Source organism: Astatotilapia calliptera, chromosome 14 (assembly GCF_964374335.1).
Source record: "Astatotilapia calliptera chromosome 14, fAstCal68.1, whole genome shotgun sequence".
Classification (NCBI taxonomy): Eukaryota; Metazoa; Chordata; class Actinopteri; order Cichliformes; family Cichlidae; genus Astatotilapia; species Astatotilapia calliptera.
Window position 1 is genome coordinate 7,304,616 of NC_137435.1, and position 26,091 is coordinate 7,330,706.

The window sequence follows — 26,091 nt, forward strand, 5'->3', positions numbered from 1 at the left end:
AGTCTCTTCTCCTCTTTGGTTTTCTTTCTTTCTCTCCCCCTCTTTCTCTCATTCATTCCCCCTGTCCTATTTATTAAAAAAAAAAAAAAAAAAAAAATGACAAAGGATGAACTGAAGCTCTGCCATCACGTAATGTCGCATACTGCTGTTTCTGATGTCATTTAAAAAAAAAATAATAATAATAAAAAAAAAAAACTTATCATGAATTTACTAACCTCACAGATCAAGAGAGCATTTTCTATCGACATCTACTAAGACTTCTTTATAGAAGAATCTCCACCTACTGGTCATTACAAAAAAATGCAGCTTTAAGAGGCTCTACATTAGTTTTACTTTTCAGACCCTAAAGTTAACAGGTAACAAATTTTCCTGTTTAAATGAACACAGCGGAACACCAGGTGTTTGATGAAGAAGGAAAAAATAAGCTTCAAGTTAATTTTGTATTTAAAACTTTAATCTGCGAAATTGGTGAAACATGCTAAGCCAAAGTTAGTCATTTGCTACATACAGTAGCTGTTTATTGCTTAATACCTTAACAAGGTGAATGTTAAAAATAACGATGAAAAAAAACATTTTTGTCATATTTCACAATAGGCTAAAAATGGGGAGAAAATTCAGCAGCAAGACTCGACTGGAAATGTATATAAAAATTAGTTTTAATAAATTATCAGTGCCTTACACATGTGTTAATGGGGCTGTAGACGTGTATGTATTACGGTAATGAACAAAAAGGGGAGAAACCCAAGTCAGCATTATATGCGCACTCTTGAAAAGAGGGGGTATATTCAGCCATTTACAAAGCAGGTTTTTTCCACCCCCACTTAATCAACTTCAGCATCAAAGGGACCAGCAGATAGAAAAGCATATTCCGACCAAGATCTTTGTACAGTGGCAGAAACCGATGCACTGATGCAATGCCACTCCTTATAACTATCTAAGGGCCACCTTTTTTTCCTCAGCACCAGGGAGATGGGATGCTGCGCTGCAGACAGAGCCTCAGCCGGCTGCAGCGGTGGAGGCTGACAGAGAAGAGACTAAACCAAAGCTACGTCCAGCACGACGCACGGCACATCCAGTAAGCTCCCCGAAGTCGAGGACGAGCTTTCACGCTTCTAGGGGGTAAAGAGCTCGAGACCGAAAGAAGTGTACCTGTTTCCTGCTGTTTCTGCTTAAGGATGTGCTGTTTGCGCTGACTAACCACATAGAGCGGCAGAGAGGAGGACCCGGACTTCACTGGATATAACCGCTGCCATTCCGTCGTTTGGGTCAGCTACCACAGCAGCTATCACCCGGAGACCGAGGACGACTTTTTTGTATTTCCGTGAGTATTTTAAAGTATTTCACTTTACTCGCATTTCTTTTATTTTTCCCATCGATTGTAGAGCTGGATCTGTAAGAGCGAACGCGGGTTGTCTAAAGAGAGACAAGTTCCGGAGATTACAACCTGGAGATATCCATGAAAAACATAAAAATAAATAAATAAATAAATGAAAACCTGTAAGGAGCTGAATAGTTTTGGGGGGTGCATTTTAGATTTCAGACTGTCCGCTTTGCTTACTTCCAACCACGCTGCTTCAATAACTTCTACCTTTTCCAAAAGAGTGACAGAGTCAAAATTAAGCATGTGGGCGATGGAGCTGTTTCAAGATGCACAAAACACACAACAAAGTGTCAAATTGAACCATTTCAGCTGCTCATCGCGCCTGGGGCTAGCTGAAATAATGACTTCAGTTTTGAAGTCAAATTAGCGGTGTCCTACAGTAAAGCTTCAGCAGTCTTAAAAAGAAAAAACAATGTGTAGATTTGAGCTCTAGCATCTCAAATGGGTCCATTAAATGTTCTTTGTAAGAAAAAGAGCTACACTGTGAGGGCAGGAGAAGATCTGTATTTTTGGAGGGAGGATTGCATTTTTAGGTTAGAATAGAACAGGAGGCTTCTAACACACCACTTACCACACAAGTAGACCCATAGGAATTATCCAATCAGAGATATGCAGATTTGCCAAACTCTAATTTTGCAGCTTGGCTGTGTTGAATGCAAAGTGTAATAGTATGGTCTAAGTGCACTGGTGACAGTTGGTTGTCCACTGTGGCTTTTAGGCTCACAGACTTGTGTTTGGTCTTATTGATGTGTTTGGATGGTGCACAGAAATGAAATGGCTATTATTAAGCAATTACTCAATTAGGATATGTTTTCTTTTCTTTTTTTTCCCCCTTAGAAGTTTGCGTGACTTTCTTCTCAATGACAGTAATTAGCCAAGCGGTGGCAGAAGGAATTAAGTCTGTCAAAGAAAAATGCACCCTTTCAAGGTCTTTCTGCTGTCAGTAACTCCCCTGCTGCTTGGGGTTTTCTTCATTTTTGCCACTCCGAGGCACTAAGAAACAGCATTGTAATAATTTAAGGTCACTAAGTATGTCAATACAATATTTAAGAGTCACAAAGTTTTAAATGATGAGCCTCTGGAATATTTTTTTTTCTAAAAATATAGAAACTAGTTTTGTCTGCATCCTTCAGTGGTTCCCAGAAGCTGACATGTAGTAGCAGATGTTCAGATCTGCTTTGAAGGTGGTAGATGTTCATATGCAGCATGTATCTGTGAAGCTCAAGAAAAAGACAGACATTTTCCAACAGTAAAAAAACAAAAACAATAGTTCTTACTCCATAAATTGTAAAATTGTGAAATATATGGCATTCGCTTTATTGACACCCAGCGTGTTACATACGCAATGGTGTAAGTATAGTTTGTGTATGTGAGAGTGGGATATGCTGAAAGAAAAGTAGCCTTCTCTCTCTGATTTGCCTCATGAATTATTCTAAACTCTGTGGCCTACGTCACATACAATACACCGTGGCAGAGCTGCTTGCAACATGGATGCAGTCAATATGGAGTTTTACTACAATGTCAAAAAATTCAGGCAAATTCAGCAAAACCATTTGTATCTTTGTTTTCTTACAACAGTGGCTTTCTGTTTTATTTTCCCCTGATTCCAACTGGTATATTTCACTCTCAGCATGAGGACAAGGCTCCACTTTAACAAACATGGAGCATTTATGACTCAAGGAAGCTTTCCATATTTCACCATGAAAAAAAAGGGTAAAAAACAGAAACCTCACCTAAATATAGGTCAAATTTAACACCAATAGCTAAATAGCTTTGAATTATATCTCTAAAACTGTATAGCAGTGTTACAATCATATAACCCACATCACAGTGTGGCTCTATGGTTTTCTGTTAGTGTAATAGAGCATCCATTAAGACTTAATGATGGAAGTATAACTTGGAGGCATGCTTGGGATTTCAAATGTCCTATAATTTGCCTTAATATTATTATAGATGTATATCTATATTTCATAAGCCCTATGTGCTTAAATGATTGCCATATCAGTTCATTGTACAGCTGGGTTTAATTTCCTAAGATTATCTGAAAATGGCTCATCTCACCAAGAGATGTATAGTTCAAGTCACCAGATGCAGTAATCAAAAGGAGATTCACCTGCATATCAGGGGGAAAGGTGGAGGGAACGCACAGCTGTGCTTGTTTCACTTGGCATGAATTAGAGGTTACCCCTATCTTTATCATATGTAAATCAGTTATTTGCTTGCAGCGCATGCTTTAAAATGTTTGTAAATCCACATGGGGGCAGGTGCGAGATGAAATGCAAATTAGTAAATCGGCTAACCTTGATTGAAATGAAAGATGTCTTGATGTTACAGCTGCCCCATCCTCCAAAATTAAATGACTATTGACATGGGCCAACAGACACGCATTTAGGGTATGGCTAATTAAAAACGACAACTCTGGTGAAGGCCTTTGAGACACTTGGGGGAAAAAAAATGCATATCAGCAGTGACAAGAGAGAGGCTAGGGATAGAAACTGTCTCACCACCCAAGGGAATCATATTTTCACTGACAAATCTGCAACTAATAAAGTGAAAACGGACAAAAATGTTGTGCGGAGCACAAGTGGCGCTCAACATGTCCCTGTAGAGTGTTGTGAGCAAAGCTATTCAAAGGATATCACACTATATCCTGCTTTATTGTATAGAGCACTCTGAAGCTACTTCTATGGTGACAAAAGCACAGTGAGGCAGTGATAGGAAATTGCTGAGCATCCTCAAATATATAAACAACATGTTTTTCACTGTCCAGAGGATGCAAGGGCTTAATTTTGTGCTCAAAACATAATCGTGACTAACAATGTAGGCCCTGGGAATATTCCATGCAGTGATTTGAGATGACATGCATTTGTTGGATTAAAGAAATTCCTTTTAAGAAGTGTTGGTAATCTTGACAGTGGCAAACTCCTCTTTGGCTGTCTTCCTATCTAGCACTTTGTTTGTAAGGCAGGCTGGTCTAGCACAGCCTGGAAGACAAACATCCCTCATGACCCATCTGACAACTTAATTTATATAATTGCTTAGAAGCATCTGTGTAAGAAAGACTGACTTTCAGCACCCTCATCCACTTGTCACGGTTATGAATGACTTGGATTTGATGTCCAATGAGTCAAACAGACAATCTTAAGTCGCACTGACATTGCAATGCTAAAGCCTGTGTGTGAACAAAATAAGTACTGTTAATTTGAGCGCAGTTTTGCATCCTTCAGCCTCGTATCTTCATCTCGTATGTACGTCGCTGCTTTGATCTGACTCGTGCGCTGCAGCCAGGAGGTTGTACAAAAACACCACGCACCATAACAATTGTGTGAGTTAGCAGTGTGTAATTAAAACAAGTGACGTGACTGCATCAACCTGGGGCTTTCCTTTCTTGATTTCTACTGCTTTCAGAATGGCTAAAATAACTTATTTTGGTTTGCTAATATGTCCCACAGCCTCAGGTTGGTTAATTATGCTGCCCTGGTATCATTTGTCTTTGGGCTGTCCTCAGTGTGTTTAATTTGAGCAAGTGATCTGAAGATACCTGCAGGCTTCCTCTGCGCCACAGCTTAAATATGTGCTTTTAAAGTGTTAAAGGTTATTAACTGAAACAAAGCAATGCATTTATGAAGTAGTAGTTGAAATGAAAACAGGAACACACTTGTAATCAAAATATGGGTCTCTCATTAGTTGAAATGGTAAATCTAGTTGATTATCGGGGCAACAAGGCAAACCTTTTGACTTCATTGATGAAATCTGCGCAGTAGCACCCGGCCTGTACTCAACATGTTACTTGCGTGCTGAAATAGGTGTAAGGAAGGACTTTGTCAGTGAAGCGAACACCAAGTATTTGCAGAGATGGTATGGAGAGAGTAGTGATGATGGTGGGGAATAGCCCGAGGATGGAGTGTTTTTCCAGTAGGCAGCTCCTGATTTTATGTGACAGTAAAGGGCCTTATCTACCAGGGCCATGATGAAGCACAACACTCTTTGATTTTTTATCTTCCAAACGTCTAACAATCTCATGCTCTAGACAGATTAGTGAGATGAAGGTGTAAAAACTGGCTATGCAGTTTCATGGGAGTCAAATACAGGGTCTAAGGCTATATCTGCATCATGCTGATAGTACAAAATGAAAGATTAGCTGAATTTAGTGACACTTTTGACTTTCATATGAAAGAAAGTAAAATTTGATTATATAAATAAATAAAACATTTAAAAAAATATATGTAACTGGTAAACGAGTTTGTGTTTGTCAGATTGGGAATGCATTTAAAAGTGTTATAACGACAGACAAAAAGGGGTTGCTTGCAAGCTATGTGTATAATCTTCAATAGAATTTGAGGCATAATAAGTCATTGTTACCTAAGATTCATAATTTTATTTGCATTCTTTTTTATACTGTTATATATTTAATTTTTGTTTCTCATTACCTCAAGCAGGGCATTGATACGCCAAATGATTCCTAGGAGGCAATTTTTTTATGCCTCACTTAAAATTCATTGGAGCTCACACCAGACTTTACAGCTCCATATCTACTCCTGTGGTATCTTAATAAGTCTTACCTCCAAAGACACGGAGAGCATGAGCAGTGTTTATAGAAATCAAAGGAACACTGAGAAACCAGTGATTTTAATGTAACATTTCACAAGTCCTGAGGCCGCGCCCATAAAAGTAATCCAGCGCCACCCCCATCAAAGTAGTTCCCTTCTACACCACTTGCACCTATTAAATGTGCGTGATGCTCTCAGTTATTGGAAAACTGCAACAGTCTCGGAACTTTTTAATCATGTCTTGAACATAATTAGGTCGAATTACCTTTCACATTTTAATCTTTAACCCTAGTGAAAATGTCTTTAGGCCCTGTTGCTTAACGGCTGTTTTCTAGCTCGTTATTGCATTAACGATTTTTATGTGCTGTGTTTTCTCTTGTAAAAGTTTGATTGGAAATGAGGAATCATCTTGAGAACAGTTTTGTTTGACTTGTGCTGTATTTTTATATGCATGTTTACACCATTGATTCTAATTGCAGGTTACTGTCAGCTCTTTCAGAGTGCAGACATATTCTTTCCAGAACAGTAACCTCAGTAGTTCTTGGACACATTTCAAGTCAAGTCCTTCGTAGCGTCTGCTCCTTCATGATGAACCTAATAGTAGGGATTTTTCCAAGGGAATGCTGTCCATTAAAAGAAGAGAGTGTTTTAGGGTCACCTTTCTTGCATGTTGAGTTGTTATATTCCACTCTCATGCCTCTTTCTCCCAAGAGATGAAATGTGTATGGAGGAATCTGTTGGAAAACAACTGAGAAGGCTGTTGTGCTTAGCTGTCTTGTGCAGTACCTCACCATTCGGTCTCCTGTGACAGCAACAGTGAATTTATTCTATTCTTATGAATGCATAAATTCTGAAGTATTGTTTTGTTAGGCTATGATATAATGGTACTCATATGAATGGGCAAGACCTGATCTTGGGTGATTTTCATTTTCTGTACCTAACTTTGAACTTATATAAACACGTTAGTTAAAGTCAATGATCTTGGGATTGTGTGATAAAGGAATTCAATTTAACACACTTCAGTATATAGTATCCATGGTGTTAAAAAAAGGCTTTTTTGTCAGACTTAATAAGAGTAAAATGTCTTCCAGATATTAGGATGATGTGAGGATTCATTAGGTGTTGGGATAAGACAGACCCACTGATGCATTTTACAGGAAATAAAAGAAAGGATGCTGTTCTGTGAAGCATCTATACAAAGCTGCTATTGTGTTGTGAATGCTGATGTTTGGGTTTACACCATTTCTTGATATCAGCTGTCAGCTTGCTGTGAGAAGCATTGCAATGATACTGAAAAAAATACAAGCGAGATTAAATATTTTATTTTTTTCCTTTTTTGCATTTGGTTTCATTTTCATTTCTTTCCTGCATTTCACAGTAGCTATACCATTACTTCAATATGTGCAATTAATTTATATGGTTTATATTTTAATTTTCAAGTCAACGTTATCCATTCTTAATATCTCTTTAAATTGTAATGCTGTTATGCTCTTAATAAAACAATAAGATAGGCAACCTCTGAGCACTGGGTGAGAGGCTGCTGGATTGTTTCATTTTCCAGCAGTTTGTTGGAACAATGAATGCTGCAGTTAACATAATGGGAGATTGATGAGAGATGTGACAGAAAGGGGGGGGCTACACAAAAATGAAAATGCCAAAAGTGCAGCCTGTGAAAATAAAACTGGCCAAACCTTTTTTGAAAAAGTTCCGAACATTCACTAAGCTGTACAACTCTACAATTATTGACTGTAATTCTCATTCTAGCACATCATAAGCAACTCCGATTGTTCGGCAACTGAAGGCTTGTAATTAATCAGCTACAGTACGTAGAACATCTGCTGTGCAGGAGAGAATCTCTGGTCTGAAACGCACACACTTAGATCTACAGTTTCTAGGTAATTGAATTAGTTTAGCTTCAAAGGGAAAACATTTATGGGATGGTTTCAAATGGTTTAAAGGGCCATTCTCTTTTTTTCCAAGTCTTATTCTACTTACCACAAACTGTTCTGTGGTAAACAGATTAATTTGTAATCAAGCCTCAGAGTGTCTAATCTAATTTTCTGCGTTACCTAAGCATATTTAAAAACATGCAGAGAGCCATTATAGTGAGGGAATTTTCAGCCTGTTTCTTTATCTCAAAGACAAGCCCGAGAAAGAGTCATTGCTTACTGTCGTTTGTTGGAAATCTTTTATTGCTCTTACAATTAGAGAGCACACAGTCTTCAATTCGAGCAACATTAAGTTCTAGTAGTATCTCCTTTGTTATTTTCTCACTCTGTGTGGGTGAGGAAAGGATGAACTTTCAACATGGAGTGGAGCACACACTGAAAACAGCTGGAGTGGTGAAATCAGAGCAGAGGAGAGAAAAGCAACTAAAATCACTGATTTTTTTTTTTTTTTTTTTGCATTGTGCTAAAAAAAAAAAAAAAAGAAGTGCATATAAAATTGTTATTTTTTTCTTTTTCCTCATTTAATTTCTTTTTTGTATGTATGTGAATCTACTGTCTGTCTGAGTGATCAGAAAATGTTGTAGTAATAAAATCTGGATTTAGCACTTCAAAACAGCAGCTTGAATTTGATTTGGATGTGTCTGCTGGTTATTACTATTGTCTCAGTGGATCATGTTTCTTGTACTATTTCATTTTTTTTCTATTATCTGATAAAAGGAAACATAAATATATGTTAACAATGACCATTTAAAGGGAATATGTACTATATTAAAATATAGTATATGTGAGCAGAGTAATGCAGCAGTCAGATTATTCACCATTCATGTATATTTTAAGACCACTAGCCTTAGCCTTAAAACATTGTGAGCCCAAGATACCTTTGTCAGCAGACAGGTGTTCTCTGTGTTTGACAAAAGTTAAAAACAGACTGCAAAAAGTAAAAGTAAGTGCATTAGGGCGACAGGCACCGTGCACCCTGGACAGGTCTGCAAAAGTCCATACATGGAAAATTTGTGCAAGTTACCTTCTGCAGACTCTCTTGGTTGTGAATGAGCTGACTAAAGTTTTTCTTTCTATTGCAAGTGCAACAGAACAGTTTTTTAACTACACTTGGAGCTGGATATATTTCTCAGGGATTGCGAGACTTACGTTTGTTTCACTTTTCCACTTGGTAAGTAACCAAGAGGACTTAAAGCAACTTAAATGTTACACAATGATACCTCTGAAATAAGATCCTGTAAATGACAAGTAAAATGTATATTTAAACCAAGTTCTGCAACAGCTAAAAGGTATAGTGAACTTTTAATTGTAAAAGTTGTAATGTAATGCAATGAATGTAAAGTGCCCAGGAGGTTACATCTAAATGAACAGGTTTTCTTTATATATATACTGGCTCAATCAATCACATAGTAGATAAACCATACTAAGCTGAATTCTCCTATACAATAGTTCACGACTGGTTTACAGTCAGGTAAAGCCCTTTACACAACAGACGTGTAAAATCAGTGGAAATCAGACTCACCTATGCCTAATGCAGCTGTTCATAGCGGCGGCATAATTTGGCTGGACAAATATGAAGCATTTGTTTTTTCAAACCATATTCAATTTTTCAGATCCGAATAAAGAGATCTGACAACTGCATTTGGCAATCATCTTTCTGCTGTTTTACCTCAGAAACACAGCTGGATGCAGCTCTGTGTCAATCGACTCTCTAAAATTATTTCTCTGCAAATCACATGTGGTCCCAGCTGTCCCAAGAAGAGCTCAAACTTCCCCACTGACATTCTGAAAAATGTATGAAAGCGTCCACGATACAGCTTCAACTACATGATCAAACCATACAATTCTGCCTGTTGCTGCCTTCCCCTGAGAACTGAATCTTGTTGACTTGATTTTTTTCCACTGTGCATTTTTTAATATGAATTTTCTGCAAACATGCAATCATTTGATGTTTTATATGCGTTACACGATGAGTTTAGATTCAAAAATTTGGGAAATTTGTGCAGTTTTTTTCATAATGAACTTGGTTTGTAATGGTATTCAAATACAAAATAGGACGGAATAATTAGGACTGAAAAATGAAGCCCACCAAAATACCAGTTTATTAAAAGCATTGCCTCATTTTGAATTTAACATGTCTTTAATAAGTTGGGACCAGGACAGAAGAAGGCTGGAGAAGTAAATGGTTAATATAAGAAGCTTTTACTGCATTTTTGCTATTTACTAAGTTAATTGACAACCGGTGAGTAACACGACTGGACATAAAAAGAGAATCTTAAAGCTGTCTTCCCAAGGTCAAAGCTCATTAACTGGATTGAGACAAAGTGAAAAACTGTTTTTTGGACAGACAAATTGAATTTTTGGTTTGGAAAACATTAACACTACATTCTCTGGACTAAGGAGGAGAGGAACCATCCCACTAACCATCAGCATGGTTTTGTAAAAACTGCATCTCTGATGATATGGGGGTGCATCAGTGCCTATGGAATTAGCAGCTTGCACAGTGGTGAAAGATATATATGTGATTTAGAGCAACATATACTCCCATCTTGATCTGTTTCAGGGAAACCCTGCACAGCAAAATCTCCAGTGTTAATTTAACACTGGAGATTTTGCTGTGTGGCATATTCCAATAAGACATTGCTTTTTAAACAGCATGGCTTTGTAATAGAAAAGTCTGGGTGCTGAACTGGCCTGTCTGTAGTCCAGATCTTTCATCAACTGAACACATTTAATTCAGGACTGTTGATCAGCTAGAATCGATCCTATATCAGACAAAAATGAGATAACATTTCTCTTCCGGTAGTCCAACAGCCGGTTTCCTCAGTTCTCAGATGTTTACCAACCGTTGGTAAAAGAAGAGGTAATGCTATGGTAAATGTGGCCTTGTCCCAACTAAAAACATATTGAATGTTTAAACTCAGACATTGTACTATTTCACAAAAAATATGAGCTCATATTGAATTGAATTGAATTCAATAACATGTCTCAGAAAAGTTAGCGGCGGTGACAGAGGTATGCTATGAAGATATGAAGCTCCCAGTGCATTATTTCTGCTGGTGTTAATGCCAGAGGAGGCAGTTATTGAGTCAGCAGAGTGCTGATGACTTTTGTACAGTAGGAACCTCGGTAAGCTCTTTAGAATAACTCAGACTTTCACAAGTCTTTGGAAAACGAGACTGTGTGGTTAGATGCTTGATTTTATACATCTTTAGCAATGTGTTTGAAAAAAACAAGAATTCTGATGTTAAGACGTGTGGTCCGATACTGTTGTCCATATAGAGAATAAAAGAAAAAAAATTCCAAGTGGTTAAATTCATTGTTTATATATGAACACATAACTCCAATTTTAGCCAAATTACATTGGCTCCCTGTTAAATATCGCATAGATTTGAAAATTCTTTTGTTCACTTTTAAAATTCTGAATAATTTAGCACCCAGCTATCTTTCTGAACTACTCCACTTATACAATCCCAACAGAGCACTAGGGATGGGGATCGTTTAGGTTTTATCCGATACCAGTACCAAACCGGTACTTTTGAAACTGTGTCGGTGCTTAAATGGTGCTCGAACTGGTGCTTAAAGAATGGAGAACAAAAACTTTGTCATGTTTAGCTGTTTTTTTGTAAAAAGATAACAATGTTAGCCTTTTCTGCAACTATAGGGGATTTATGGCATCACTCTTGGCTGGAAGCAGTGCTTAAACAATGGGGGGGAAAAAAACACCAACTTTGTCCAAAAACCTCTCATGTTTAGCCGTTTTCCATTTCCACATTGTTGTTTTAATATGTGCTATATAAATAAATAAATTTTGATTTGATAATTTATTATCTGGAAGTAGGGTGTGTGTGCGCGCGTGTGTGGCCATTTCTTATTTAGATTTACTGACTGTTCCATATACTTGTGAAAAGCCTTGTGTTTTCAAAGTAGCCAAGACAAAGGCTGAAATGCTTTAATCATGTTGATTATTGTTCATGGTCATCTTACAACATCAGCCTCGGGTTTTCCTACAATACAAATCTATTTTTGAACCACAGTTTCACTGGTGCAACATAATCAAATTTGCATGAACTATTATCTGTAATTTGTTCATTGCGATTAGTGATCCCGCTTTAAAAAAATTAGAAATAGAAATTTAGTTGCTTATATGAACTAGTATATAGCATCACTGTGTTCTCCATAGTAAAAATGAAAGCACTTTATCACTTTAGGATCTGGACTGTTGAGATCAGATTCAAATAAATTGAGGCTTAATTAGGTGTATATATATCATTGCCATAAATATTACCACGGGACTGCACTGAGAACTGCACTGGGAATGAATGATGAAGAAATACGTGGCTATGTTTCAGTAGCTGTTGTTTTTAATTTTTAAGTCACGAATCTTCGAAATTGACCACACATTAAAAAATAGTTATTCCTAATCAGACTGTTAATGCAGATTTCTTTTAAAAGCATCTTTACTACCAGCTTCCATTCTGTGGACCACACTATAGTTACCATAGCAACTTGTGCCCCTTGATTTGAGCGAGGAAAATCAGGTCACATTATTGCTATGTTGGAAGCGACCTTTACTTCACATTACAGATCTAATATTTGGATTCCTCTTTCCTGCCCACCATTCACTTTGCATCTCTGCTTAATTGTCTGCATTCAGTCAGAAATCAACATAATCCCAAACATGAATTTTAATCTTGATTAAATGCATTTTGGCTAAATTGCAGAGATTGTACCATCAAAGCAAGATTTTTTAAAATAAAAGCTCATCTTAGCATCTCCTTTATTTTTCTTTTTGTCTTTTAGCAGATAAATCCATTTACACCACTTCTGTTTCAGAGCACCTCATTTAATCATCTGTGTACCAACAAAGAATTTACAACAAAATGCCTTTGCTTTGTATATTTCTTCTCATACATCTATTAAGAGCTACTAATTTATAGAATAAAACATCATTAACACATTAGTTGGTTTTATTCAAATGTACCCTGTTACTTTGTTCTTAGCAATACAAGTGGATGCGTTAATTGTGCAGACCTGAGCTCTAGAGATCCAACAATTAGTTTTGAGACTGTCTCCTTCTGTGCCAGATCACATACTCATTAACTCTCAATTTTCAGTAGAGCTCATTTAAAGCATAATTGTGTGACACATGGAAACTGTGGTTCTGCCAGGGAAAATTTAAAGTACAAAGTTTCAGGTCCTCAAAACTGGTGTGTATGTGTGCATTTGTTTGTGTATTTGTGTGTTTATGAAGCAGTCTTGCCCAACTGTATGATACTGCAAAACCGTGTGCAGAGGGTAAACAAATGTAAATGTGGTAATGTTTCCCTCACTATTTACACACACATATATATCCACACACAACCTATTTTTAACAAAGCTGTTAAAACAAGTTGTTTCTGTCCAAAAAGCAGAACAAAAGAGGGATATTCGAGAGGAATATTTCTGGGTGCTGGATTGTTTAGTGCCAGCCAGCCAGTGCATGCAAAGCTGTATTTTTATCGGTGTTTTAAGGTTAGAAGAACGGATTAATTTACATATATTTTCTGATGAAAAAGTAAATATAACCAGATGCTTTAAGAGATTATGCCCTTTGGTATACGCTGGTATTGCGCTAGAAATGTGTTTAATTTATGGTGAGAGAAAGTATTTTAATTAGAGCAGTTAAACAACTGTAAAATGTAATTTATACCAAGCAGTGTATAATCTGCAGATCTGCAGTGCTTAGCATTTTATTGAGCATGGAATGATATGCCCCACAACCCATTTCACATCCAGGAGAGGTGTGACCTCTATGCTCCCCCCCAAATCTGCTGGTGGACACTTGTAATGAAACAGAACCAGTGAGCTTTTTCTTTACTACTTTCCACACTTTGATCAAATATTTCTAGTTATTCATTTGATACAAATACACATGAACTTGAAAATTAATTGGACATATTTTTTGTTCAAGACGTTTTAAAAGTTTTTAGAGTTCAGCTGTCTCCTTGATTGTCTCGAATCAGCAACTCTAAACAAATGAAAGCAGTAATTATAGTTTGGGGTGAGTGACATAACCTCAAAATGATATCATGCTATTTCAAGGAAATTTGCCAACATGTTATCAGTAATTGCAGCTTCCAGGCAGCAGCATTTATTAGTGCAAATAAAATGAAGGACAATATTCTTGCATTTTTTTTAGTAATGTGCTTTGCAGGAGGTTGTTGAAGTAGCTCCATTTTTACTAAATCATAATGAGAGGCTACCATGTGGCTCTCACTGTCAGATGTGCCTAGACCTGACTGATTATCATGTGTGCTAGGGAACATAAACACATGGTAGCACTATATTATTGATATTGTAATATTACACTTAAATTTAAAGAACTATACCAATAGGATTGCAGATGCTATGATATGGCACAGCGCTAATTAAAATATTCAGGGCTAAAATGAGTCCTTGACACTATTTCAATATGACCTTTGTTATACTGTCATCTAGATGGATGGTAGAGCTGGAATACATAGATAAGACACTAGATTTCCAACATTCATTAGAGTTGGTGCATTTTACATTAAAATAGTAACTTTTTCAACTAATATATAGTTGACCACTCATTTTACATTCATCAGGAAATTTTGTGAAGATCCGTTAATGGGTGTCTATGCTGTTTATTCTAAAATGTGTTGACTTTGCAGTTTGATTTGGATTTAAAACTCCTTTTGGGAATGCTTTTTAAAAAACTGGAGATCAAAATGCTGTTAGAGCCATTTACTCATGAAATACATCCTTTACAAGGTTAGACACTATTGATTTTTAAAAAAAAAATATAATCATTCACACTAACCTCAGCCAAAAAAAAAATCTTTACATTTATTTTTCAATTGCTTTACTTTCTTAATAGAAGGCCTGAGAAGGCACCACACTGACTGAATTCACAAAGAAAACTTGAATGTGTTTGTATTTTGTTGTTCACCTCGCTGCTAAAAACACAGTGTGAACTAAAGCAAGACTTTTATCAGTATAAGTTACTAGCATGAAAGCAAAAAGATAAACAGGAAAACAGGCTCTCTTTATCTTACTGAACCTTATAAATATGACATGTTCAAAGATCCCTTGAGAAATGTGCACCACTCAGAGAAGTGGGAGACAGGGGAATACATTTCAAATGGCCTAGTATGCGCAGAGAGTATATCTTTTTGGAAAATTGAGTTGAAAATCATTAACATGACAAATTTGTCAAGTCTTACAGTTTAACGATGAAGGGTTTACCCTGCCACTATAACAGTTCTTTCTGAAGCAACAGTCTTATTTGAAGGAAATTAACATATTTATGACTCAGCTTTCATTTTGATGGGGGGAATAAAGGTTTTCACCAGGATGAAGATGACCTTTTTTATATAGCAAGGAATAATCTAGCCTACATTAGTTGGTGGACATAACTTAATATGTTTTAGTTGTTGCTACATAAGTAAAAACATATCTTGAAGACAGCTCTTTGTTTACTTTGTCTTTTACTTTGTATTTTTTTTTTCTCAATTTGTTTATTTATGAGTCAAAATGGCTAACAGGACCAGAAGGCTAATATGGTACATTAGCAACTTTAATGGTCAGGTTTTGCCTAAAACCCTGGCGCTTTGAGGGATGTTCACTTAAGACTGGTCTCCCACTGGGCTTGTAATACACTGGCAGAAAACCCACATAACTATTCTTTGTAATGAACTAAATGAGGTAGTTCAGGCCTATGCAGAACAGCAAAAAGAAATCACCAGGTGCTATTTTGATCCAGTCAGCCAGATTAGAGTTGGCTTGATTAGACTCAGGTGTTGGCATTCAGGCTATTGCTGGAGGTTAACACATCATTCACAACATTAAAGGTATTCTGGTGTCCTTACCATTATCACTCTACTCTTGTTTTGCAGTATTACAGATGGAAAATTCATAAAAAAGTCTGCCAAGCACAAAATGATAAAAACTTTCCACTTTTAGCTGTTGAATTGGAAACAATCTGCTTGTTTTAAAGTCTGAACACAAATGTATTTAGAAATGGTGCCTGCTTTAAAGAGGAGATGTCATGAATATGACAATATTTAAATGGTTGTTAACATGCATGTGTCCTTATATATGTTCATGAAGTAAAACTCAGAGTTTCTGTGTGAACCTTGTACAGAATTTTAATGTTTACATGTATTGTTCTTGCCTCTGGATCTCTCGGGGTCTTTTATCCAGACTGCTTTACGTGGAGCGCAACAGCTGGCCTTTTGCTTTGACTCAGTGATGTTCAGCCAGTAGCTGCCATGTTGATCTACCTGGGTCTACTGTCACCTGAGGCTCTCTTTGGCCCCATCTGTACTTGCAGATTTGAAGTTAAGGCAGTTCAACAGGGACTGATGGCTGGCCTTGCAGGACAAGCTTTACAGTAAAAAAAAAAACCCCAAAACAAAACGCATAGATAGTGTCTAACTATCACTATTTTCCCCCACTACCTTCCATTATTTCTTGTTTTCCATGTATTGTTTTTTCATTTGAATTATATTTAAAGTTTGATGTCATTCCCTTTTAATGATGTTTGTTAACTTCATGAATCATTCATCCATCTATCCATAATGGGGAGGCAGGTGAGTGGGATAAGTCATAGGGTGAGGTGCAAGGTACATCCTGGCCATGTTGCAAGTCCATCACAGAACCCAGACAGACAACCAGTCATGCTCAGATTCACAGCTGTGGCCAATTTAATATCACCAGGGATCTTAACAAGCATGTCTTTGCACTGTGGGAGAGAGCAAGACTACCCGGGAAAATCCCACAGTCACAGGAAGAACATGCAAACGCAACACAGAAAGGCCCCAGCCAGCAGGTTGCTTTGAAGCATAACCTTGTTGCTGTGGGGTGACAGTACTTACCACTACACTACTTTGCTTATTATGAATACCCATGTTAAATAATCCAGATCAGAAATCCTGATTAGTATTTTTGCCTTACTTGGCAGGCTTCTTGATGCTATGTGCTTCCTTGCAAATATCTGCTGAAGGTCAGTTTAATCTCTAGATGGGCTCTGTAGTAACTCCAACATTAAAATAACATTGAAAACAATGATTATCTGCCACAATACAATATAGGAATAATATGTGATTGTACTGGTTGTATTGCATTAAGTTTATACTTTATACTTTGTCAAATATATTTTCCTTAAACTTAAACTTTTTAAAAAAAAAATATGTAGAATACATTGTCAGTCTTCTCCTAAAAAAACCCAAAATGGTATTCTTTGCTTTCTGTGTATCCCAGCAGCTGCAGAGACGATAACCACTTGCAGCTTACTCAGTCCAAAAACAGACATTTGAACAGCCTCAGTATGCATCTTTGCTCTGATTTTAAAACAATGGTGGATTTTAACATTCAGTGCATTCATTTCATGATGATGTAAGTTTGTGGAATGTATCACATTTTTACTGTAAGGATTATTTGCATAGTTATCACCAGACTGCCAAATTCTAAAAAAAAAAAAAAAAAAAGAAAGCTACTTACCTAATAGGAAGGCAATGTCACAATGAAAAATGTCTATGGTTGATGCCTCTCTTATCCCATGTTCCAACTCATCTTAGCTTGGCCTGAATTCTTTTACATATCTTCATATATGTGTGCCACGTTGCTCATTTGGCTTAAAAGTGTCAGTATGTTCTCAGATTCAGTCTTCTCTAAGGACATATAAGTATTTCAGGCACACACTTAATTCTCCCTTTTTCATCACAACAGCCAGGCAGCACATGTAATTTTAACACTGTGAAAGGAGGTAGCTCCATTCAGGTGTGCACTATCTCATGGTGGAGACAATAATTGCCTGTGCTCCTCTTCCCTTTGGTAATTGTCTTTTGATTGAGGTCATCGGGACAATTAAAACCATTGAGGGGTGAATAGTGGCAGCCAGAGACTTTAGAAAGCAATGCTAGGTGGTAGAAAGGATGAACAAAATGTACAGAAGAGATAATTGTGTGTGTGGGAAGACCTAGTGAAGTCAGGATGAAACAGAATGACTTGGCGTGCTTTATCACAATCTATTAATTCTATGCCTTTTTCAAAAATCTGTTAGGGTAATAGGAGAGTGTTCATAGGAGTGCAGTTTTCCATTTTTAAGAAGTTATACGTCTGTTATGTAAAGTAGTCACTCAGATTTCAGATCAAGTGACAGAAAGCTGTTGCTTTTTTTTATTAACAACAGACACTTCAGTGCCAAAGGCCAAGATAAAATGAACTCGAATCTGTTGAAGTCAATTTAACGTGAAGTACCTCTTACCTTGATGTCACTCGGCAGTAATGGAAACATCTACTTTGTTTTTACAGTAGGATTTTAAAACGTCAGTTGAGTATATTAGAACATAAAACTTTACAAATTAGCAAAGCTTGAAGATTTACCTATAGTTGAATACTTCCATTTCACTATGCATAATAATGCATTATGCACATGTGTTTTTTTAGAAGCAAAATATAAAGAAATAACAGTGAAGAGTTTTATATGTAGTGTGTGTGTGTGTGTGTGTGTGTGTGTGTGTGTGTGTGTGTGTGTGTGTGTGTGTACACACATGCATATGTGTAAGTGTAGGTCTGAAAAATTAAATTTGTTTTAAGAACAAATTAAGATATTTTTCTTTAATTATACAAAATTATAAAAACTGTTTTGATTAAAATTTTATTTTTTCCCCTCTTTGCTCATTTAAAATAAAACATTTTAAGTGGTGAGCCTTCAAGCATACTTTGCATTTTTATGTTGAATTAGGCTGGATGATAATTATTATTAGTTGTTGTTATTGTTATTATCATTATTGGTGGCTTTGAAAGCTGACATTTAAATAAAATAAAGTAAGTGCTTTGAGGCGTGATGAGGCGTTGTGATTTGGTGCTATATAAATAAAATTGAATTGATTAAAAAATGTGTACAGAACAAATGCAGAGTGACATTTAAATGCTTCAATTTTACTTTTAGAAATGTGTTTTTTGTTTTAAAATAACATTTACATGTAACCTAAAAGGTAGACCTAGAGCTGGAGAGGTGGCTCAACTGCCATGATTCTTAGACATAAATTCATTTTAGTTAAATCTAGCTATTCTTTGTAATTGTGCATGAGAAGAAAGTGGGTAGAAATAATATTTTCGTATTTTGGTAGTCATGATTTCAAGACTACCAAAATAACTTTAGCTGCATTAATCATGATTTCACATAAACCCGTGGTACCAGAAGAGGTAGCAGCTTATTGCGACTTTAGGGCATACCATAAATATAAAACGGATTAGCAAAAATATTCGTAAATACCAACTTTTGATTTATGTAATTGTGCCAGTATGTTAACAGGGCAAATTACCACATCTTAACTGCAGTTACATTATGATGTTGGAAAAAAAAAAAAAAAAAAAGGGGGGGACACCTGGTCATACTTCTGAATTAAGTGAAATAACAAGTGCTTTTGCAAGAAGATTGTGAACTATCATTGAAATCATTTCATTTGCATAGATTTCTGCTTGGATTTCCTCAAGACCACGAAATGAAAATAGAATTTTTAAAAAAAGTAAATTATGGCTAGAAATATACATTATTACTCAGTGGAGAAAGCTTGGTAATGCGAGGATGTCATCTCTGATCTTTGGGAATGTTCATGAGCACTATTGTTCCATACACATTGTCTGTAGTTCTAATCAAAAACAACAGCACACTGATTAGGAACATTCATGTTGTTTTTGTTAAATTTACACCTTTCTCCATCAACGTGAGATTGAGTTGAAGCTGAGACTGATTAGAGTGGAAAAAATATGCCTTTCTTTAAAACAAAAAAAGCAAAAAAAACCTACTTCCATTAATTCAATTTCAATTCAGTTTTATTTATACAGTGCCAGATCACAACAACAGTTGCCTCAAGGCGCTTTATATTGTAAGATAAACCCTACAATGTGTCACTCGATTAGAATTTGTAGTGACAGATTTTTTTTCCTTCTAATTTTGCCCTGTATATAGTGGAATCTACAGCAAACAGTAGTGATTTTTTTAAAGTTGAAGATTTAAGATTAATAAACAAGGTTTACTGTCCAGAAATTACAGCTGTTTTTCTAGTCCCCCATTGGCAGAGGCTCAAACGTAAATGGACAGTTGTTTGAATTCAATGAAGAAGGTAAACTAATGAAACCTCTGGATGTTAGTGCCACATTTATACTTATTGGTAGCTGCTCCCTGGAACTCGCAGTATAACGTACATAGAAATGTTGATGCAGTGATGGAGGCAAAGCAGGTCATCTCTTAATTGGAAGGTTGTTGGTTCGATCCCTGGCTGTTCCAGTCTGCATCCCATGTTTATACAAGATACTAACCCAAAGTTAGGTAACTCCTACAAAGCATAGAATAAAAAGTGTTTATATAACTGGGTGAATGAGGCACGTTGTATAAGCATTGTGTGTACTCAGGTAGAGCTGAAAAGCGCTATATTAGAACCCGATTTACCATTGTAACGTTGGACCCAAGAAACATACGCTGGAGCGAATATGATGACAGCAGAACTTTTATTTAATACTGTGGTTTTTACTGGGACACAGACACTCCCGCTCTCTCTCTCTGCTGTCACGTCCGCTTCCCCCCTCCAGCTGTCACTGCCAACATATAAAGAGACACAATCACTGTCAGATCCCAGGACACCTGTTCACCCCAGGAGCTCACTGCGTCACCCCTCCTCTGCAGCTGGCCAGAGACCACACCCACGCCACAACCATATACTGGAGAATTCAGGAATATCAAAAAGACTGAAAGACCACAAAAGACAACTAAAGTTAGTTAAGAAAAACCCCTGCACGACAATTTCACAAGTCAAGAACACTCACTGACAAGTTCTACAATCTAAAGAGTCCTTTTTATAGCAAGGTGAAAACTGTCAAAAAAACATTTAAAAGTACTGCAATCCTGCAAATCTGATCAGGTTACCGTAAATAAATAAACTTACTGCAAAAGCAGCCCAAGGGTTTTGCAAAGAGTAATTATAATTTCAGTTACTGAAGACAAAACTGAAGGCAGAAAGACCCACAAACAAGCTGCAACTGCTGCTGGCTGCAGTGACGTGGCCTAGCAGAGCGTCTTTGGGGAAAAAGCAGCATTTGGTGATCTCCATGGGATCTAAACTTCAAGCAGTCATTGACTGCAAGGATTAAAATGCTTTTTTTAATATAATGATATTTATTTAATATTATATAAAATAAAATATGGAATTATTTTATGCGTTTAGTGTGTTATATTTCAAACTATCTTTGTCTAATCACTTTTAAACCTCTAAAAATGTCGGTCAGTGGAAAATAAATAGGTGTAACTCATAAACAGATAATGCAACCCTTTGGTTAAAAGCCACATATTCTACCACTTTAAAACATATTCATGTTAGTCTCGTCCGTCCCCAGAATGCACAATTGAAGTTTCACATATATTTTTAATATTGCAACAAATAATGATAATGTTAATTTTTCTGAAACATGACTGGTACTGGTTTGCATTTCTAACAGTTCATTTAAGGAAGAACAGCAAGGACCAGCCAAAAGGAACAGTGCAGCGCACGAGTAGATTACACAGGCCTGAATAAAAAAAATAAGTGTTTATTCTAAATGTGACTGATTGTTTTGCTTTTAAATGTAGCAAATTTCTCAACACGGTCGTTGTTTTAAACATGTGGATAAAGATTTTGTCAGTGTGTCAAAATCCAGATTTCAGCTGTACAGAGTAGCAGCTTGGCAAGTGGCTTGTGTGTTAGCAGTGTTTCCTATGGTTAATGGACTGTGGTAAAGTCCATATTTCATTGTGTTCACAGGATCAGAAAAGGAATATTTATATGATAACAGGTTTATTGTGAATTTGGCTGTATTAAAGAGAGAAGGAAAGAGCGGAGGAGAGACACAAACAGATGCAAATGAATGAAACAGAAACCCAGCTGAGTTTAGCAGCACTCAAGCACTTAGAATGACATGAAATGAGAGAAACACATACCCCATACTACTATTGGTTATAAACTGGACATTAACATTTTCAAAATTCATTGTTCTCCCTCAGCATTTGATTTCCATCAGACCTAAGAACACTGACGCTATCAGCAATGATTGGTAGCTAATTCCTATTCCTGTGTGGACATGGTTGTTTGAAGTATTCACTACACTTTCAGTTCTTAGACTGATGGAAAAACATGAAAGTGTTAATTTAAATTGAATTCTAATTTGAAGTCTAAATTTTGAGTATTTTCAGTATAGCTAAAAACTCATCTTTTTAAACTTGCTTTTGGTTGATTTATTTTTATGTTTTAGCTTCTGTGAAGCACTTTGTGATTTTTATCTTGAAAGGTGATATATAAATACAATTTTACTTATTTATTTGCTGTCACTTAACCCTTCTTTGATACACTGATTTTTTTTTAAAAATTAAAGGATTTGAGCAATTGGCTCGGGTCAGCGTCACTACCAGTGGTATGATGTGATACAGCACCTGGACCCTACAGAGGTTGCACAGGTTTCCTTTTTCATCCAGGTTTCCTTTTGTTTGCTTATTTATTTGGGGCAGGGCCTTCAGTTACTTCAATTACAGCCTCAATTTAAAAATCATAGTGCTTTTTGCTACTATCAGCATCACATCTAACATGTGTTTTTACCACACGCTATTATACTCTGCTTAGCACTAATATAGGAAGACCTAAGCAATGAGGAGACTGAACACCTTTTAATGTCAGCTAACATTAGTTACCTACTTTAGTTTAAGGCTTGAATGTCATAAAAACCTCACAATGCAATGGAATTTTATTCCATTGGAACCTTTAAAGCTGAAAATCTAAAATGTAGTTATATCTGGATTGTTTGATTTAAAATCTACTGTAGTGGTGTACAGAGGCAAAAGTAGAAAGTAGTCTTATTCTTCAAATACTTACACACCTAACTGTATATTAACAAATTCAGTGTCTAATTCAGTTTTTGTTTTTTCTGATGCTGTCATGGTGCACATCAAGACTTGAAACCTGATGTCATGAAGTGACCTTTCTGGATTCATTATCATTCATTCATTCATTATTTCAGCCTTTCTGGAGCCAAACCAGTGAGAATGAAATAATGAATGACAATGACAATGGGGGCTCGGATGATGGTATTTTTGCATAGTGTATCAAAATTAGTCTTATTTTAATGTAGTTCTATGATTCAGGGATTGTCCCCATGTCCCAGTGAAGGCATTGTGGATGCTGTTCATGTGTCAGGAGTAATGTTATGACTATAGCAGCTCCAGGATTTGTCTGTAGATGTCTAACTGTCTGTTCATTTGTGAACAAGACGGTGATCAGATTTACTTGTTGATGATATTGGTCAGGATTGGCTGATAATAGATGTTATGGTATCAGCATTATAATTTGTATTTGTATCATAATGCAGGAAAAGAATGATAGTGGAGTGTCTATCATGTGACTGTGGTCTTGATAGTCTTCATCTTAAGTTGCTTACTATTGTAGTTCGTGCAGATACATTTTTAGCAATGTATTCCACAGTCACTCACAACATTAAAATCACAGACTGGTGAAGTGTACTATTCTTTTGACAAACCATAGATCTTCTTCTTAATACAATTTGTTGGGCTTCAGAGCTTTAATAGTGAAAACAGGAGATAAATCAAAACTTTACACGGGTGACTGTGACTCTTGTACAACAAAATCACCAAAAATATGAGTTAAAAATGTCTTTGCTGTGTTTGGCTCTATTTACTTTCAAAATTATCACTATCTGAGGCTTCACTGCTCACTTACCCAAGGCGTGGGGATTGCATGTTTGTTGGCGCGGAGGGGGCATGGTTCCTGTACCATCAGTGGAATGTCATTGGCTGATATCTTTGCTAAGCAGTAGGATACTGTAAAATTTAAAAAAAAAAAAATCTGCTAAAGTTAGCAACAGTGAGATGAGCTCAAGCATGACAGTCTCTGCTGTAAAAGAGAAGGATGTCAAGTGGACAAGGTGACCTAGTATCCATTTCAAAAATGCAGGAAAAAAAATCTGATTCCCAGAATAAGCCCCAGAATTGAAAACAAAATACTTACCCAGTAAAAAAAGAACTAAAACCAAAACCACAAAAAAACTTAACATGAGCACTTAAGCAGCATCAAAAAGAACCCAATCCTTCTAACTGAGTCTCCATCAAGCAACCCACAAGCACCCAAAGTTAAGCAGCATGCCCTCTGAAGACACCACAGGATGTCTGCTTGGGTCCTGTGTCCATGCTCTGAGTGATCAGATGGGTTATTGCAGGATATGAGGCACTTGCAAAATATTAGGCACCTGCCTAGTATTTTGTATGCCATAAATACTGTTAATGATCAATAGATTTTGTACCCTAACTGGTTCATACTGACACATTTAGGATTCACTGGTAAACATTCACATACTGTCAACAATATGGGATCAAACATAGAAAGCCTTAAGCTTACTTTATCTAGCAAACACTAGATCCCCATTGTAAATTTGCACAATTCTTTAACTTAGTTTTTGCTTTAATTTGCTGTATATAATTATCAAGTTTAATGAGTTTTACATGTTTTTTTCTCTCTTCATTAGTGGAACAGGTTGTGTTTTGTTTCACCAAGCTATTCTTTTTTTTTTTTATTCACACTCACAAAAAGGTTAGAATTGGCACATGTAGATGCACTGTTAAATGTTAAATGAGTCACTTATTACACTGCTTCGTGTACTACGTGAGGCAGCTGAAAAAAAAAATCTTGAAAAATGTTGCTGTTATAATTTGGTGCATGTTCTATAGTAGTGTTTTGCATTAGATTAAGACTTCTGTATGAGTTTATGGTCCCGGTGGAGTTGTGAGTAATATATGCTTTAATAGCTGTCGATGTCGGGGTGCTCCGGTTATAATGAAATAATAATGAATGTAGTTGACATGGAGACTGTGAGATGTTTAATTGATACATTGGTTCACAGTCAGGCGCAAGTAGAACGGGATGGCTTTATTTCTATTGTGGGTGCAGTCAAGGAGTCTGCTTGCCCCTGTTAGAGCAACAGCCTCAGGAAAGGAGAAACTCAGCAAGACTCTGTGACTGCAGTATACTGATAGAATACAGAAAAAATACAGAGCCAAGATTAAATTTATCAGGAAAAGACGTTTAAATGTAGACCATAACAAAGATCAACCACACCAAGAGAGAAAGCTGGTCAAAAGTAACAAAAACAGGGAGGGAGTGCTACCAGCTTTGTCTCAATATGCACTGAAATATAGAGTCTGCCTACTTGCACCTAAGAACAAGAGGGAAGAGATGAGAAGCAAGTGGGGTGGGTGAAGAGAAGAGGTACAAAAGGGCATGTAATAGCCACAATGTAGACAACAGTGGTAAAACACTAAAAAACGCAACAGAGCAGAATATGTAAACGCGCAGTTGGCAGGAGGTGTTCTAAAACAACCTGAACACTGACATGGCTCGCAGATTGATTCCTTTTGTTGCATTTGCCACCTGCTTCACCCTTAATAGTTTTATGCATACTGCTTACCTCACCCTGAGGTTCCATGTTATTTCTAAGCACACATCTCATTGAAACGAGTGGCAGGACCAGGAACTTACCAACTAAGGGGCTCGACAACAGGACAAATAAAACACTGTCTGCCTCAAAGCAAAAAAGAACCATTTGTTTGTTTTTTTAATGGGGTTTTTTTTACACTTCAATCTAGTAGAGGGGTTTGTTTTCAGGACACATTTTCTTAATGCTGCTTACTTTCTAATGTAATGCAGTTTTGTTCGACTGCACATTATGTGTAAGATAAGATAAGATAGAACTTTATTAATCCCTCGGGTGGGTTCCTCTGGGAAATTCGTGTAGGTCCATAGACACAAATGCAGGCAAAGTGGGTTGCTCAAGGGCACATTCAGTGATATTAGTTGAGGGGATTCATCTGCAATGTATTTAGTATATATTCCAAACATTCCAATTCAGGGACCAAAAATTTAAGTCTAATCAAAAGTTTGCTTCTCTAACATTCATCATTATCCTCTCTTGTAAATGGTCCAGCTTATTAGTTGTTTTTAAGAGTTTGCCTCGGCTTTAACGTTTACAAATGGCTTGTCTTGGTCAAAGGAGTGAAACGGTGGCAAGATTAATCCCAGTATTATTATCATCATGTTTTAACCTCACCCTCTGCTTTCGGATTAAAACCTCTAGAGTGTGTAACGAGACATTTTAAAGAGCTTAGTAG

The 26,091-nt window shown here is 36.6% G+C and overlaps 1 protein-coding gene across 4 annotated transcripts in view; it reads left to right on the forward strand.

Annotated features, from left to right (window-relative positions):
* Positions 1–780: 780 nt before the first annotated feature.
* Positions 781–26,091, forward strand: part of cntn5 (contactin 5) — a 114,608-nt gene continuing 89,297 nt past the window's right edge. For all 4 annotated transcript variants that reach the window (XM_026191357.2, XM_026191358.2, XM_026191359.2 and 1 more), the window contains exon 1: positions 781–1,321. The gene's annotated coding sequence lies outside the window, so the exon portion shown is untranslated. The remainder of the gene's footprint in view (positions 1,322–26,091) is intronic.